The sequence below is a fragment of the Phragmites australis genome, chromosome 17, assembly GCF_958298935.1.
Source record: "Phragmites australis chromosome 17, lpPhrAust1.1, whole genome shotgun sequence".
NCBI classification, from domain to species: domain Eukaryota; kingdom Viridiplantae; phylum Streptophyta; class Magnoliopsida; order Poales; family Poaceae; genus Phragmites; species Phragmites australis.
This window is the reverse complement of record NC_084937.1, coordinates 24,738,443-24,757,293: the sequence shown is the minus strand read 5'-3', so window position 1 is coordinate 24,757,293 and position 18,851 is coordinate 24,738,443.

Here is an 18,851-nt window from a genome sequence, read left to right as displayed (position 1 = left end):
AGCGCCCGCTCGTTCCTCATCCTGGAAGAACTTAGCGAGAAGCACGACGCCAAGGCCGATGCCAATCACGCCCTCGCCGCCGGGCATGGTTTCGGCAACAGCGGCTCCACCGACCAGTCCCGCGCCGCCTCCTCAAACGACAACACCTCCGGGGTGGGAGGCTCTCGCAACCGCCCCCAGAAATCCAACAAAGGGCGCGAGCGCGGGCAGCGCTTCGGCAACACCGGCGGCGGCGGCAACCGCCCTCAGTCACCAGCGGGGCAATGGGCTGCCGGCTACAACCCGTGGACGGGTTATGTGCAGGCCTGGCCCGCACCCTTCCGTGCACCCGGGGCCGGTGTTCTGGGCCCTCGCCCACCGTTCCAGCCGCAACAGGCCATGACGGCCTCCCAGGTTCCTCCTCTGCCTGGCGGCTTTGCCGGGCCATTAGATACATCCCCTCTCTACCAGGCGTTGTCTACCGTCGGCGTGCCCACCCAGCCTCCAAGCGCCATCGACTGGTACTTCGACACAGGCGCGACTACTCATATGGCCTCGTCGCCTGGTAACTTTCCTCCCACCCATCTAAAACCCTCCTCTTCTATCATCACGGTTGGCAATGGTGCCCAATTACCTGTTACTCATCAGACTTTCAGTTCTATCCCCACTGCATCTTCTCCACTGCATTTACACAATATTCTTGTTTCTCCATCTTTGATTAAAAACTTGATTTCTGTCCGGCGTCTTACTCGTGATAATAATGTTTCAATCGAATTTGACCCTTCTGGTTTCTCAATCAAGGCTCTTCCAACACGGGTGGAGATGCTCCGATGTGATAGCCGTGGGGATCTTTATCCACTTCGGTTACCGCCTCACCAAGCCCTCGCCGCTTCGTCATCCTCGGAGGTCTCCTTGTGGCACCAGCGCCTTGGACATCCAGGACATCATGTTCTTTCACAAATTCTAGATAGTTTTGCTTTCAGTTGTAATAAATCAGTGGCACATTCCTGTTCTTCCTGTCGATTAGGCAAACATGTTCGTCTTCCTTTCAGCAATTCTACAACACAGACATATTTTCCCTTTCAGTTAATACATTCGGATGTTTGGACCTCTCCTATCTTAAGTCATTCAGGTTACAAGTACTATTTTGCTATACTCAATGACTACACGCATCACCTCTGGACCTTCCCTCTACGGCAAAAGTCTGAGGTCTTACCCACTATACGTGCCTTCCTCGCCTATGTCCAAACTCAATTCCGCCTCCCCATTCTGGCTCTGCAAACAGACAACGGCAAGGAGTTTGATTCCACTGCTCTTCGGCTTCTTCTCGCTGAACATGGGATCCAATTCCACCTCTCCTGTCCCTATACCTCGCAACAAAATGGGAAGGCTGAGCGCGTGCTTCGTACACTTAACGATTGTGTTCGCACAATGCTTCTTCATAGTGCAGCACCGCTGGCGTTCTGGGCTGAGGCATTGTCCACGGCGACATACCTCATCAACCGGCGTCCATGTCGCGCCACCGGCACCACCACGCCATTCGCCCTCCTCTTCGGCGTCAATCCTACCTACGACGAGCTTCGTGTCTTCGGGTGTCGTTGCTTCCCCAACCTCACAGCCACCACGCCACACAAGCTCGCCGCCCGTTCAACGCTCTGCGTCTTCATCGGCTATCCCACGGATCACCGTGGCTATCGCTACTACGACGTTGCGACGCGCCGGGTCATTACATCGCGCCATGTCGTCTTTGATGAGCAGTTTTTCCCGTTACGAACGGTCCAGGATACCCCGGCTACAACCAGGCACGAACCGGTGTGCGACGATCCTCTACCTCGACATCACCTGTGCGCCACGCCTGCGGCGTTAGCATCGTCACCCGCCCAGCTCACCGCGGCTCTACCTCGACACCCGCGGCTCTACCTCGACACCCGCGGCTCTACCTGTTCCACCGGTGCCCACAAATTCGCCCATCGCCTCGCCATCGGATTCGCCGCGTGCCACGCCGCCCGATGCTGGAGCCGCAGCGACACCACCCTCCTCGCCGGACATCGCTGCACCACCAATGCCCCTGCCTGCGGCCACGCCAAGCCCTTCCCCAAACCTGGCTCCTTCGGCGCCCGCACACCGCATGATGACCCGGGCGCAGGCTGGCATCTTCAAGCCTAACCCACGGTACGCTCTACAGACGGAGTCCACCTCAACGTCACCCATCCCCTCGTCGGTTCGAGCCGCGCTGCGCGACCCGAAATGGCAAGCAGCAATGCAGCTCGAGTTTGATGCGCTGATCGCCAACAACACCTGGACACTCCACGATCGGCCGAGCGGCGCTCGGATCATCACCGGCAAATGGGTCTTCAAACACAAGTTGAAACCCAATGGCTCACTTGACAGATACAAGGCCAGGTGGGTCGTCCGCGGTTTCAACCAGCGCCCCGGGATCGACTTCGGTGAAACTTTCTCGCCGGTCGTCAAGCCGGCAACAATTCAGACGGTTCTCACCCTGGTGGCATCCGAACGGTGGCCGGCCCATCAGCTGGATGTCTCCAACGCTTTCTTGCACGATAATCTGCAGGAAACGGTGTACTGCAGCCAGCCCACTGCCTTCGAGGATCCAAATCGGCCTGACGCCGTGTGTCGTCTCTCCTGATCCCTCTACGGCCTCCGCCAAGCCCCACGCCAGTGGTTCCTCTGCTTCGTCGCCTACGTCACCAGCCTCGGCTTCGTTCAATCGCGCGCCGACACCAGCCTGTTTGTGCTCCGCCACGGCAACGAGACCGCATATCTCCTCCTCTACGTTGACGACATGATCCTGTCCACCTCGTCCTCAAGGCTTCTTCAACGCATCGTCAACAAGCTGCGGCTCGAGTTCGCCATCAAGGACATGGGGCCTCTGCGGTTCTTCCTCGGCATCGACGTCCGACGTGACGATGGCGGCTTCTTCCTTTCACAAGAGAAGTACGCCAAGGAGGTTCTGGAACGGGCTGGCATGGGCAACTGCAAGCCGATTGGGACACCGGCGGACGTTCGCCCGAAGACATCAGCAACCGAGGGCGCACTCATCAGCGATGCACCCTGGTACAGAAGCATGGCCGGGGCGCTCCAGTACCTGACGCTCACCCGACCGGACATAGCATACGCAGTGCAGCAGGTGTGCTTGCATATGCACACGCCATGGGACGCTCATCTGGCGCTGCTCAAGCGGATACTACGCTACGTCAAGGGTACGACAGCTCTCGGCCTTCGTCTGCACCACGCCACGGCGCTCCAGCTCACGGCGTACACCAACGCGGACTGGGCCGGCTGCCCGGACACGCGGCGGTCGACGTCTGGGTTCGCAGTCTTCCTCAGCAAGTCGCTGGTATCGTGGAGCTCCAAACGGCAGCCGACGATCTCCCGCTCCAGTGCGGAGGCCGAGTACCATGGCGTCGCGAACGCCGTTGCCGAATGCTCCTGGCTCAGGCAACTCCTCGACGAGCTACACTGCAATGTGACCAGCGCCACGATCGCGTACTGCGACAATGTCTCCTCGGTCTACATGGCGCGCAATCCAGTGCATCATCGGCGGACGAAACACATCGAACTCGACGTCCACTTCGTTCGCGAGAAGGTGGCCCTCGGCGAGCTCCGCGTTCTTCAGATTCCCAGCGCCCGCCAGTTCGCCGACATATTCACCAAGGGGTTGCCGTCAGCGTTATTCAACGACTTCCGAGACAGTCTCTGCGTCGGCACACCTACGACAGCGACTGGGGGGGTGTTAGCGACTGAGTCTCTGCATGCTGCCTTGTAACGGCCAGACGCGCTCCACCACTCGTCTCGCACGCCATGCCGCGACGCTCACCACGCCCCGCACGCCCACGCGCTGTGCTCGCTCGCTATGCCGAGATTGTAGGATAGCCAATCGAGCCAATGGCTCTCTTGTACGTGTATAAATTCATACACCTGAGATCAATACAAGGGTGGTTGATCGCTCTCCCTCTTTCACTTTGGAGGTTCGACGTTGTGTTCAAGTACCTCTCCTTCCTCTGTCACGACCCCTTCGACGCCAGGAACCTCTGTGCGCTCGGCCTCCGCGGTTTCCTCCTCTCGTCCCAAGATAGGACTCCGACATCTTGCTGCAGGAGCACCAGGTGACCTGTGGTGCAGGAGATGTCGCGGAGCTATAGATGCTGGAGAAGGAGGTGTCGGCGCCTGCGCCCGCCCCGGCACTCGCGGTGTTCCTACTCTTTTCGATGAGGCTTTGCTTCTCCCCGCTGTGGAGGTAGATCCTCTTCATCACGTTCCCACGGGAGCTCATCATCTTTGACTTCAGTTACAGTACCGCGCTCTTTGTTACTCCATTGCCTAGGGGATTTGGCAAGTTTTTGGATGTTATGGCTTGCACGCACCTTGACGGGAAGCTGAGTATCTGGAGGTGCAAGGAGTGAGTTTGCATTCATACTGTTCATAGGATTAGATTTCAATAAAAACTCGTAATCAGAACTTACCGAATGCCCTAACTTATGCAAAATTAATTTGTTAGACAAGTGCGATGATAAAAAAATTTCTGTTTGCATGTGCAGCTGTATAAAATGCACTCAGTATCCTTTGCACTCTACTAATCTAATTAATTATCTGAGTGCAAACTTGAACAAACCTATATGTGCTTGCTTGTTTGAAATGGAAGATGAAATCTTACTGTGTAACATCCTGATTCACCAATCACCAATTCTATCTTATTTATTTGTATTTTACAGGGATAAAACTATGAAGCGCCTATGCTGCGTCAAGTCACTTTGATAATTTTAAAGAAAGGCACCCTGCTAGTCTTCCTGTTGTTTCATCACAATGAGAACACATGAACAAGCCACACCCTTTTTCAAAGTATTTTTAATACTTGCGTTCCGCGGGAATCGAACCCGCCACCTCTCTCGTGCGCAAACACCCTCACCAACTCAGCTATCACATTATTATGATATGAAACAGATATTTTATCCTTTTAAGCTTTGTTGCTGAAGGTTATAGGTGACGGGTCATAACGTGATCCGTCACCTATGTATATATTACCAATTTTAATTATAGGGTGCTTCAGAACTTAACCGCAAAGGGAATAAAAATATTTTTAATGGTTCGATTCAAAGTGTTGGAATCAGAGAGTGGGATTAAAGTTCAATTGAGCTGTTCACTTCGACCGGAAGCAGCTGCAGAATTGAAATAAACAATATAACTAATGTTTCAAATAAGTGACTCGAAGCGCCTTCGGTAAAACGAGCATAACTTTTGCATATAGACTCCGAATTCGACATTGTTTTTACTCTACAGACATCTAAAAAAAAGTTATATCTGTTTCTCCCTGATTTTGTCGGGTTCGGCGAATTTTTGAGGTCAAAAATGGCTTGGAAGATTAAGTTCTCGTCCCCAGAAGTTTCTGTACCGTTTTCGAAACACGTGTTTGTGTCTATAGCCATCACACCTTACATGAAACTTGAGTAGATATGTACAATAGTTTCTATTCTAGTGCTACCGAGGTGAGAAAAATAAAAATAAAAAAAATTATAGCATCATGCCGTGTACATATTTACTATATAAACAAATTGTTGAATGTGCATTTTTTCTTTTACTACACATTTTATGGTCTGCAAATAAATGCAACTAGTTATTATTTTTAATTAATAACTAGTTATTATTTTTAATTAATAGTAGCTAGATTTATAATTGATATAAATTATGAAGGATAAATAATTTTTTCTCACAACTACATAAAAATTGATGAGTTGATGGGCTAATACATATAATATTTCATCAAACTGGTTGACTAATACATATAATGATTGAGTAATTAAAATTTCTTCATCTACTCTATTGCATGAAACTGGTCATTAGTAACGGGTCAAAACTTGATCCGTCACTAATGACTTTCTAGGACGACCCGTCACTGATGAGTTATTCATTAGTAATATGTCACAAATTGACCCGTCACTTATGACTTGCCCAGGATGATCCGTCAGTGATGACGAGTCATAAATGACGGGTCACAACTTGACTCATCACTTATGTCTAGCCTAGGATGACGGATCATAACCACGACCCGTCACTTTTAACATAAGTGATGGATCATATTGCGACTCATCACTAATTCCGTGTCTCATTTGTTTGTTTTTCACGTAGTGACTGACTTCTATCATGTTGAACAGTTCATGAAATAGACATATATAATGGATGAATGTGTGCCGGATCTCACAAGTAACAATTAAAATTTCAGTACTTCAAATCTATTTTGTTCACTTTGTAGTTGAATACTTACAAAGTAACAATTATCTTTGTAGCTTGTAGTATTTACAAATTACTTATTGTCATTGCAGGTCCAAGGGGTCGGTTAAATATTTTTTTAAAGTTGGATATCACCTGAGGCAAGAAGACAAATATTTGATAGATGGATAACAGTAGCTAGAATTTCTATTTTATAGTTGGCTGATTGTTTCTGGGACTTTTGATTTTGAGTTGTATATACTCGTTTTGTTGTATAACATATGTATAGACGACATATCTTCTTTTGTAATATACCGAGCATTCATGTTACCAATGCAACAAACTAAAATATATATGCTTGTCTCATTTTTCTTTGTTTAGTGTATATGATAGTAAGACTGTAAGGCTAATGGGTTGTGCCAAGCCAAGCCATCAGTGTCGGCTAATGCAAAAACCGATACTGATAGTCATTATATCAGTGTCGATTTGTCCCATAAAACGGTACTGATAATCTGAGTATTAGTGTTGGTTTCATGTTATGGACCGGTACTGATACTGAGTATCAGTACCGGTTCAAAAACCGCCACTGATAGTGTTTTTGAACTAGCAATAATGATCTTTTCTGTAGTAGTGAACTTTGATCACAACCATCGATCGTACTTGACATCTTACATGTCTCCCCTTATAATTTATAATTTATGGGATTTGATCTACCCACGGATTACACCATATACCAATCAGTTAATCAAATCCACCCATGGATTACACCATGTACCAATCAATTAATTTCTCAGTTAGCGCCTCCCCACATTCAATCTAATCCCTTCCCGCATACAATATAATGCATCCTGCCAAAACCACCCCACAATCATTCCATATAGGCCGGGTTCAATGTATAGCAACCAAATGGCTCCAATGCATAGCAAATGTTTATTAGCTTTATAATTCTAAAGCGTCAGCAACCAGGGGTGGATCTTCAGTGGCACGGGGGCTCAAGCCCTTACTCTCGAGAAGGGAGGAGGAAAAAGAGAAAGGGTTGTGAGAGGAAGAATGAGATGAGTCTCCTAGCGGTCCATTATGTATTCGCCATAGTCAGCAACCTAAAGATTCGATGGGTTTTTTTTTTTACAAAAAATAACAAGAATTTTTGTAATTCGTCAAATAAGGATATGACGTGGAAGTCACTTTAGGAGTTTGATGGGGAAAGGATAAAAAAAGGTTTTGATCACAAAACGATAAAAATATCACGAGAGAATTGTGGAATGTTATCGATTTTGATGTTCTTGTCATTCTCATCTGGTTGAATTTTGAACGAATACCAACATTTCACTAAAAAAGGAAGACTTTTCATCTTTAGTGATTCCCTGACAGTTTCTACAAGATTCGATTGAATGGTCTTTCTACATGTAAGTGATGTGAAAGGAAGCCCAAAATAACTAAATAATGCTTGTGAACCACTGGTTTGACTCGTGATGAACCATCACCACTTTTAGTATGAAGTATGAACTCTTTTTGTTGGTGAACAAACTTCTTCAATCCCACATGTTCTATATCTTTTAAATATTATTGGTGATCTAGAAATGATATTTTCGAAATGAACGTACAAAAGTGCAAATTTGCAAGAGTAGATCTTAACACTACAACAAAAAATGACATTATATGATAAACCATTATCATCACAAAATGGTCATTTTTTGTCATAAACAATTTTTAAACAAAAATTCATCATCACACATATTGTCATAGAAGCTGCATCATAAAATATATTTTGTGACTAAAAATTTGTCGAACGTCATAAAGTTGGCAAGAGGCTGCCCGGCTGGGCAACTCATATTCTATGACGAAATGAAATCATCACACATAAAACCATGGTCATGTGTTCTTCTGTTTTCTATCATGGTTGATCATTATACATACCGTATGAAATGAAATTTATGATGAAACATAATTATAGCAGATCGGTTGTCACAGAAGGTAACCCAATATATCATTGCATTTATAACTGAACAAAACCCAATTATACTTACATAAGCATTACATACATATGTTAATTTACAAACAATTCGTAAGTCAAATGTCCTACACCTATACAATGGCTTATAAAGAATGTCAACACAAAAGCCAAAAGCCTAAATAGTTATCTAGTCTGCATTTAGATTGATAGTCCATAAATCCTGGAAAGAGCAAGGGGAAAATTTAATCTGCATAAGTTTGTGAAGATATTAGCAATTGTATATATTGCATATATATGAAAAAATTTATGAAATCCTAAAAATAAAAATGAAACTGTATAGCATTTGGAGACTGAAATTTCAATAAGACAACATTGAAAACATTGCAATGTGCACAAAAATCCATAAGGTCCTAATAGCACAAAAATCCATAATATAGTCAATTGAATATATATCATAATAAACCAAGGTAGCACAATGTTTCACTCATAGCATTAATCAAAGGATTGCTTAATTTGGAAGGAAAAAAAAACACGATCTAACAAAGGGAGGTAGAAAGTCCTGAAAATAGAGTTTCCCACATAAAAAGTGTTATGTCTAACACATGGTTACACAATAGTTGAGGCGTAGTGCTTGAAATTGTGGTAGAGCAGATCATTTTTAGCCAAGATTTAACTAACACGGTACATTTGAATATGCACAAATAGGAGTTAAATGGCATAGAACGTAGATAACAGAACACGCCATGCCCTATCAAATTGCACATGGTATATACAACTTAATATATCAAATCTGAAGTTTGAACAAAATTACAAAAGGAACACAAAACTAATTTCACACTCATTAGTACAACAACCCTCCTTGCAACCTTTTACAGCACATAGAAGAGCTCTAGTCAAAAGAATATAACTTTTAGTAATCCTAAAGTTGTTTCACCTGAGCACATGCATTGCACATCTCTCTTAAGATATTATCAAACACCCAGTATGCACTGATATAATATATATGCGGCCAAACTGAAAAAATGCTGTCCAGATTTGCCTTCACATTTATACAAGATGAAGCATCTCATGTTGTGCTGAGTATTGCTCATTTTTGGAAATATATGAAATGTGGAATCTCTACTATTCTAGCATCTATAAGGTGCTGCTGAGTTCAGTTCACAATATGTTATAATTCATTAAATTGTGGAATATTAACATACAGTGTCTCTGATTTTTGCTCCCAGTAAACTGACAAGAGAATTATTGAACACTTGAGCTTCTATAAAAGAATATTTGATGCTTTAGCAGTGATGTAAATCTAGACCAATACAACTCAAAATAATCATAAAATCCCATCAAATAGCAGACCGATTCCTTGGTTTCACATATTTAAGTAGATAAAAGGGAAAAGTATTCATTGCCTCGATAGCATAATTGCCTGCTAAATATTTTCCTTCCTAGTCTACTGGAGCAAACTCATAATATGGAAGTATTATTTGCACAAATGCAAACACACGTACGTATAGTTTAAGAGAAGATTTGACCTGTCATCCAGAAGCACAACCACGTTCGAAGAAGAAGAGCCCGCTGGATAGGGTTTGACGGCGCAAGCGCTGTAGAAGGTGGTGACCTTGAGGATGTCCAGCAGAGGTAGTAGATGAACCAGAAATCCCAGAGAGTTCATCGGTGGCGATGGATGTCGTCGGAGGGAGTAGATCGGGCTGGCGTCCTCCTGGTCCGAGTCTTTGAGAAGTGTCGGCGGCCTAGGATGTGGTGTTGTGAGCGCGTGAGAGAGAGAGAGAGAGAGAGAGAGAGAGAGAGAGGAGTAGAGGGAGAGGAGTAGAGGGAGAAGAACTGTAGGTGGCCATCGGTGGTGGAGACCGGTGGATGCGGTGAGCCTAGCGACAGCAGCTTGGGGTGAGCACGGGAGAGAGGGATGGAAAGAGAAAGCATGTTGGGGATTTCTGATTTGGGGATGTAGGATTTCCGATTTGGGGAAAGGTGGAGACAAAATGTAGGTGATAAGATGGGAGAGAGAGTAGATGCAGTTGTTTTTTATATGACGAAATTTAGTGTTGCTATCACACATAGCTAAACAATCAATGACGAATGAAATTGTCAAGAATGTCTTACGTTTTAATGACTACCCAAATAATCGTCATACATGTTTGGCATTTTTTGATGATTTTCTTTTTTTATGACGGTATTTCCTAAAACTTCACAAAAGTAGCTGCCTGACTTGCCCTACCCAACCTCTAAGACAAAATCTATGAACTCATCACAAATGATGCACTATGCATGACACTTGGGCTCTATGTCATAATGCTTTTTGTCATAAAAGACCAAATTTCTTGCGGTGGGATTATCGACGATTTGTGAGGTGTAGATCTAATGAACTTGTTGACGAATTTATGAATACTTTGAGTAGATGAATCACAAGGGAACATACATGGTTTTTAAATAGGTTCAGGCCTCTTGAGCCTGTTACAAAGGGTATGTGGCTAGCCTAGATGAATCTAAACCTAGTCGGTGACTTCCTTGCTCGGCCTCGAGTGTCTTTTGGGTTGTTGAAAGATTAGAGCGACTTCTTCAACTTCTATTGGCTCTTGTTTGACCTGTCTGGGCTTCTCCTCCATAGGGCCCCTAGCTCCGTATATATATGGGGGTGTCATACATCCTATATAGTCTTCCTTCCTATTCTTGGAGATAAATCTTCTCGTTTACGGGATACCTTGGATACCTATGGGTAGTTTCTTTTCATCTAGGGGTCCTCTTCCTGGAGATAGAGATATGCTCGGAGAATTATGAGAAACCCTAGGATGCTCGAATATGGTAACTATCATATATTCATCGTCGGGGATAATGTGGCTACATGCATATTTCAATGTTTAGTATACTTCGCCATCAAGAGCCTTATAGTGGGAAACGAAATCACATTAAAAAAACTAAAAGCACAACACTCTCTTAGGTATCCCCTTCCTCGATCTTAAGGTTTGCTTCTTGTTATATATATAAGAAAACAAGTATGTACTCTTGGAAGTACATACTCTCAACTTGATTCATAGTTGATCCTGTTATAACTGAAGTATATCATACTTTTTGAGATGTATATACTATATACTTTCTATATACATATATCCACACATTGTGGATGCCATTATAGAAACAGTATGCAGATCTAGGACGACATCATTTTTAAGCATCTTCATTTTTCAATTAGCACCCACGCATGACATTTTGCTTGCAAGTTGTGTGCAATAGCTCAAGAAAACATCTCTATGAAGCTAGGGAAAAATGCCAAAACAATTTCTAAGCCAAATGTATATTGATGTGAGGACAAAGGAGAAAAGGCAGGGAACTGTAAACTTACCCTCATGATCAGTGGCGGATCCAGAGCCAAGAAGTAGAGGCTCTCCTTCTTCTTCTTCCTCATTCCCCTCTTCATTTTTATCTTCCTCCTCCTCCTCCTCCTCTTCTCTTATTGTTCCTCTTCCATGCCAAAAAATTGCAAAGGGGCTTGTAGGGCTGTCAAGTGTGCCCAAGGTAGGGACTCACGCCCCCTGCCCCTAGTGGATCTTCTCATGCTCATGATCCATGCATGCATGTGATGACATGAATTGCACACCATCTCAGTGGAGTAACATAGGAAACAATATCGATGGAATAGTATAATTACATTTGATTCATCTTGAGATTACCAAGCGTTAGAATTATGTTTGCAAAGTATCTGTTTGATTAATGTCTAAGCTTACCATGCCTAAGGTTAGCCACATCATAGATTTCTAAAAAATTGTTTGGTTGACAACAAGCCACACTTTGTTAGCCTCCTGGCCCACACGTCATACACTTAGTTTTTTTTACTAACTTTGCAACACTTGTGGTTAAGAATTTCTTGGGCACACTTTTTGTGGCAAACCACACTTGGCTAACCTTAGATATGCCAAACTTATGCATGAACTAAACATGCACTATGACAACATGACGAAAAAATGAATAGAAAAAAACCACAATGATAACACGACCCTCTGTCCTATTAGAATATATAGGCTTAGCCCGTTATATTTGAGTAATTCTAAATAAATCTCAAAGGTCCAACTAAGTGGAGGTGGGGATGCATCTTTTAGTCCCACCTTACTAGTGTTGGTGGAAGGATACCAATATATAATGAATTGTCTCATCTACCCACTTAGCATGTGTGGATGAGAGGACTAGAAAAACACACGCGCCCGTCCACTCACCTCGCCTCGCAGGCGCAGGGGCAGTGACAGGGGCGAAGGGTGCGGACGCACATAACCAGCGTGAATGGTTCGCTGAAATCGAGTCCAGTAGCTTGCGCGGGTACGTCTTCCTTTTGCAGTTTTATTCTTTTACTATGTAGGTAAACAAATATATATGTATATATAGTGTGTGTGTGTGTGTGAAAATCGTGCCGGTTAATAATCCGATCGTGACACGTAACCAAGTCCGGTCGTGACGCATCTCAACCGTCTAATTTTCTCTCTATATATTTGCAAGCCTACACAATTCGGATTTTGCCTATTTTCTCTCTGTTGTTCTATCGCATGTAGTCTACTACATCCCGCTACACCGGTGTGTAACAACGAACGGGAGAGCAGGTCTTTAGAACCTATCGCTCTTGGGATCTTGCACCGGGAGAGGACGAATAAGGTTTTAGGAAGTGCTCAGCTTGATTGCTCACGATCTACTTCCCCTACATCATCGCGATCTACTTCCTCTATGTCATCACGATCTACTTCCTCTATGTCATCTTCGTCATTGTCTGCTATGTCTCTATCATAGGGGCATCTACATCTCACGCTGTTGTAGCGAACATGGCCCTCTTAGAGTATTTATGTGATTTTAGTGATTAATGACAACATAATCAAGGAGACTAATATGTTTGTTAAGTATATACTTTATTAGGTCTCATGGATGAAAAAAAAGAGAAATCACCAAAGCCAGGATAAAGAGATAAATGAATTAAACTTGTTCCATGAATTTTGATATGATCAAATAGGATAGATTTCTATACAATTATATAGAGCTCTTCACAAGCTTTCCATAGAGTCTAAGATTATAAAAATCGGAGTTTAGAATGAAAAGTTATACCCAAAATACATATTGTTGCTCTGCTGAAATTGTACCCGCTGGATAATCCGGTGCTCACAAATAAAAAGCTTTGGTGTTCGCAAAAATGCTCCAGTGTTAAAAAAATACTCTGGTGTTCACAAAAAGTTTGCAGTTGAGTCTAATACACGCTAGATGTTCTAGTGTTCACATAATGAACACGCCGTACTATTTTCCAGAAGGGCTCCAAAATGGTTCGGTTGGCACCGTATACACATCGAATATTCCGGTGTTCATAAAAATGAACTCAGAGGATCATCTGGTGTTCACAAAAATGGAAGTGGAGTTCCAACAACTAGTTTGTGGAGAGTACACGCCAGATAGTCTGGTGCTTGTAATGTTGCACATACCGGACCATCCGATGAGTACAACAAAATGTGACCATTAGAGCAACGACTAGTTCATAGGGTTAAGGCTATTTATACCCTCACTCGATTATTTGAGTGTGCTGGAGTCCAGAGAAGCTTATAGACACTTAAGAAGATATCTAAGCCATCAAAGTACTAAAAGTGATCAACCAAGGCAATTAAACACAAAATTAGAGAGTGATTAATTCTAATATGCCTAGAGAGAGTTGTTGCTAGGTGTTGCTACTTAGAGAATGTATCATGGAGTGATCCTACATTGTACCAAGTGGTACACTGACACCACGAGCCTTGGTGGTTCATACTTGTTGACCCCCCAACTTAGTGTGGAGCGGCGGTGTTGGTGTATCAGGAACCGGGGGTCCCTGAGTCCCGAGGCCAGGCCAGCCGTCCGCCACGTGTCACCATCCCGCGAGGTCCCTCCCGCGGGATGAGGAAAATCTAAGTTCCGGGAGAGGGTGCTTGGGGCCACAGCCTCTGGTCCCCGAGCACCCCAGTTCCCCGATGACCCGCCGAGTCCAAGTACAGGGAAGAAAGTGCTCGGGGAGGTGCCCGGTCACCCCCGAGCACCCTAGTCCCCCGACGATCAGAAGAGCTGAGTTCCGGGAAAGAGTGCTCGGGGGGCCGCGTGCGGCAGCCCCCGAGCGCCCGGTTCCCCGAGGGTCAGTACAAAAGTATTCGGGAGAGAGTGCTCGGGGTTGCACGTGGCAGCCCCCGAGCACTCGGTTCCCCGAAGGTTCGTGCGAGAGTGCTCAGGAGAGAGTGCTCGGGGAGGTAAACAGTACCCCCGAGCACTCGGTGCCCCGACGACACAGAGGGGCCCGCCGATGAGGTGTCAGCCCGTCAGAGGTCCGAGACCGCATTTAATGGGTGTGCGCGGCCTGACATCCCCAACTGCTCCCGCCGCAGCGTCAGTCCCTGCCATGCTTTGGCAGAGAGGCGTGGGGGCATTAATTGCACGGGTCCCGTCCCGTATCATCCGGCATATCTCGGGATAACGTTGCCAGGACCAAGACGTTCCGCCTGCCGCCCTGCCGTTGCAGAGGAACAAGACAGGGCGGGCATGCCGGGTCGCATAGCTGCTCCCACGAGTAGATTATCTCTAGCTCGAAACATGTCGCATAGCTGCACCCACGAGTAGATTATCTCTAGCGATAGATTGGTCAACCATATCTTAGCTGCCCTTCAAGGGATTTAGGGAGGTAATTCGTCATTACCTTCTCGTCCCCACTAGCTACCTGAATGACCATGGTATATATCTGAAGGAGCTCAACGGGATTTGTACTTCCATTGTATTTCTCGATCATCCCAGGGCGAAACCTTGCCAGCCAGCTCACATTTTGTAGATCTAGATAGAAGGCTAGGCATCCGTCGATGGCATCTTGCTTGGTTCCAGCATCCTCGAGAGTCATTCCCATGGTGATCGGAGATCGGTCCCAATTTGATCGATGTTGGGACGTTCCTTGATTGGATCAATGAGGGGTAGATGAAGCCTCTTCAGAGGCCCCTGGGCGTCTTTGCTGGTTATTGATGACCTCACACAAGTCATTGATCGGATGACCTCTGACTGGTGAGGTTCGATAGTAGTTGTTTGCCCGATTGTCATCCCTGGAAGCTTTGTTCTGGGGGTTACACCTCTCCAGGTCTGGCGCACCTTATGAAGGAGGATTGCCTGGTCTGCTCTGATTAGCACTATTTTCGGTTAGATCCAGATGAGAGTTCTCAGCCTAGAGGATCTCCTTTATTAAGTCGATTGTCGAGTTCATCCAATACTTACTGGTTGGGGTAGTCAAATCTGTTGTTGGAGGGTGCCTCTGTGGCTGCCCAGTGGGCCCTCTCAACGGCACCCGTTGCCAGGGCGTCCACAGTGACGAGTGACCGGACGCGCGCCGCGTTTTTCCATCGCCCCTGTCACTTCGCCCAGAGAAAATGATGACGCCTTTCTCAGTCGCGGTGTCTTGAAACTTGTGCCCCTTCCTTCCCGTTCGGGGTATGTCATGGCCGGCGAGTGCATAAAAGAGTCGGCACACCGGAAGGATAGGAAAAAGAGAAGAAGAAAAAGAGAAAAAGAGAGTCAACCGAGACATCCAGACGAAGAAGACGAACCACGCAACGAATCAAGCGAATAGGCGAAGTCATCACAAGCAAGCCTGAGCAGAGCTCCGGCCGAAGAACAAGGAGCCTCAAGCTCTTAGTTAGACACTATACTCTTGTAACCAGATACACCCTCTGGGGACCCCCCCTCGGGACAGTTATTGCATCCATACAGGAGTAGGGTATTACGCCCCCGTGCGGTCCGAACCTGTCTAAACTCCGGTGCATTTACTTCCCTTTGCGCCAGGTCGAACATCCCCGACCACCGGCCATTGCATTTACTTTCACTTCCATTTATTTCTCCGACGGACTTATTCAGGATCATCCCCCCGGCCGAATCTCTAAAAAGGGGTCTCTCAGGATCCCTGGGACAGGAGTTAATCCTCCGACAGGCGGTAAGATGCGTATATGGGGATGTTGAGACCCTTGCCTTGGTGGCTCAAGCTCAGAAGTAAAGACAACGGCAAGTGACCGAAAAAGAAACTTGTGATGAGGCTTTATCTTGGTTGCTTGGTGACTCAACCTACTTAAGGTCTAGGTGGCTCAAGGGTTGTGACTGGGTGCCATCCGGGAGCTATAGTCTAGGTGGCTACTCCAACGTGAACTAGGGGTAAAGCTTATACTATCGATACCATGAGAGAAATATAAATTGTGCCGAGTTTGCTCTATCTACCATCATTACGTTTCCGCATTATATACGTGCAATCTACTTTTGCTTGTTTACCTTTATAGAGTAGTTTGTTAGGATTGGTTATATGTTACAAACCTTTTTTGAATGGTAAAATCGACAAACTAGATAAATCTAGAGCACATTTAGATATAAATTAATATAGGTTTATCTTGTGAAGTTTTTAGAGCCGATTAGTTTTAAGTATCCTAATTCATTCCCCTCTTAAGACGTCACTGATCCTTGCAGCTGCCATCGGGTACGTACACTGCAATCCATTATATATTAGAAGTCTTATTGGAGTTTATCATATCTTGTCAGAATCCTTCTCGGAAAGCTAGTCGGATCTCGTCGAAGCTTGTCAAAACTTGTTATTTGTATCTAAAGATGGCCAAATGGGCGGCCTGGCCCGGCCCAGCACTGCCCGAGCCCATTGAGGCATGGCTCGTTTAGGTCCGTTAGCTAAATGGGCCATCTCGTGCCGGCCCACGTGCCGCGACTCCAGCCCAGGCACGGCCCATTTAACAACGGGCCGTTCCGTGCCGGCCCACGGCACGGTAGACCCGATGACTTTTTTTGGCCTGTCAGCCGTCAGCCTACGGAAAATTGGAAAAAATCATAAAAACTTGCTTTCACTCGGAATCAAACACCCGACCTTCTACTTAGGAGTTAAACATATTACCATTGCACCACATATCCTATATGGTATTAGATCTAAACAAATTATATAAAATACTAAAAAATATGAACAGTTAAACGGGTCGTGCCATACCGACCCGTTGTGCTGCGGCTCCAGCCTAGGCACGGCACAAGTCGTCGTGCCGTGCCTGGGCCAGGCCAAAATGGTCGTGTCTCGTGCCGGCTCATTTGGCCCGGCCCACTTGGCCATCTTTATTTGTATCTATGTCTATTCATGTTATATTTAGGAATTAAATTAAATTAAATCCGAAAGTGACACTACTATAGAAAAGATCATCACTGTCGTTTCAAAAATAGCATCACTGCAGGTTTTAGAACTGACAATAAATAAGTGGCAATGATACTTGGTAGTATCACTGTCGGCTCTAGAACCGACAGTAATAGAGTTATCACTGTCAGTTTGTAACAAACTGGCAGTGATATTCAGTCATAGCTCCGATGTTTTTGCACCGTCAGTTTGTATTACAAACTGGCAGTGATATTCAGTCACAAATATGATGTTTTTGAGATTAAATTTTTTTATTGCACTCAAACGAACCCCCGCAGCTTTTCTAACTTATGACGACAACCCACTCCCCCCCTCCCCCGGCAGCTTATGTGGGAGTCGAACCCGCGAATATAGCAATTTACGCGCTCATGCAGTTTGTGGGAATCGAACCGCAAGCTCACCTCTTGCAGGAAGCTTTCTTACCATCTCACCTCACAGTCTTACCTGGTGGCTATGAGATAAATTTTTTTTTTGACATTTCTTGCTCAAATCTTGCATGATTATTTGGATATCTAGATTGCTTCAAATGAAAATTTTGTCAATTACAAAGTTGTACATCTCATCAAGATCTATAATTTTCATATAAAGTTTGTCTTCATCTGGATCCGTATGAAAAATTTGTTTCCAGTTCGTGCACCATTCGACAAAACAACCATAACTTTTGCACATGAAGTCCGATTTCGACGTTCGACCTCTAGTTTCAAAGCTAACTAGTAGGTGCATCTGAAAAAATACATGTGTTTACACCTGTACTATTATTGGCCCCCAAAAAGGTTTGGAATACCCTCGACATGATCTCTGAAGTTTTTAGTCGAAAATTAAGCTTCTTCAATTTGTCTGAAATTTTTTAGAGGCATAGTGCTATATCTAAAATTCAGTGTTGCGCAAACGTTTCATTAATTTGTGTTACCAAAATCGTAATAAAAATATTTAAAGTTACAGTTTTCAACTTTGTGACCCTGCGTGTAGCTTTTTCTACCATTCCTACTAGTATTACACTAGCTCCGATAATTTAGTTTGTCATCTAGTGCTTGTTTTTCCTTCTAGTCTTTATATGCTTATTTGAGTATATGTATGGCTTCAAGTAAAAAATTTATCTGCTACAAAGTTGTATATATCATCGAGGGCTATAATTTTTATATAAAATTTATCTTCGTCTATCCCCATATGGAAATATGATGAATTTCTAAAAATTAGCTGCATTTTATTATCACTGTCGGTTAATATAACGAACCGACAGTGATAATGCCTTTTTTATCATTATCAGTTCATAGTTAGAATCGACATGGATATTTAATTTTAGTTTTTTAATTGAACTAAAAGTTATATTTAATTATTGCTGGTAGTTTTTACTAGATGAGTTATTACTTTTGTTTTTTAACAACCGATAGTAAAGGAGGACTGAATGATCCTTTTATAGTAGTGTGTTATTTTCTCCAACATGTCCTACAGGAGTTCTCCACGCCCTATACGTTATTGTCGTTTCAAATC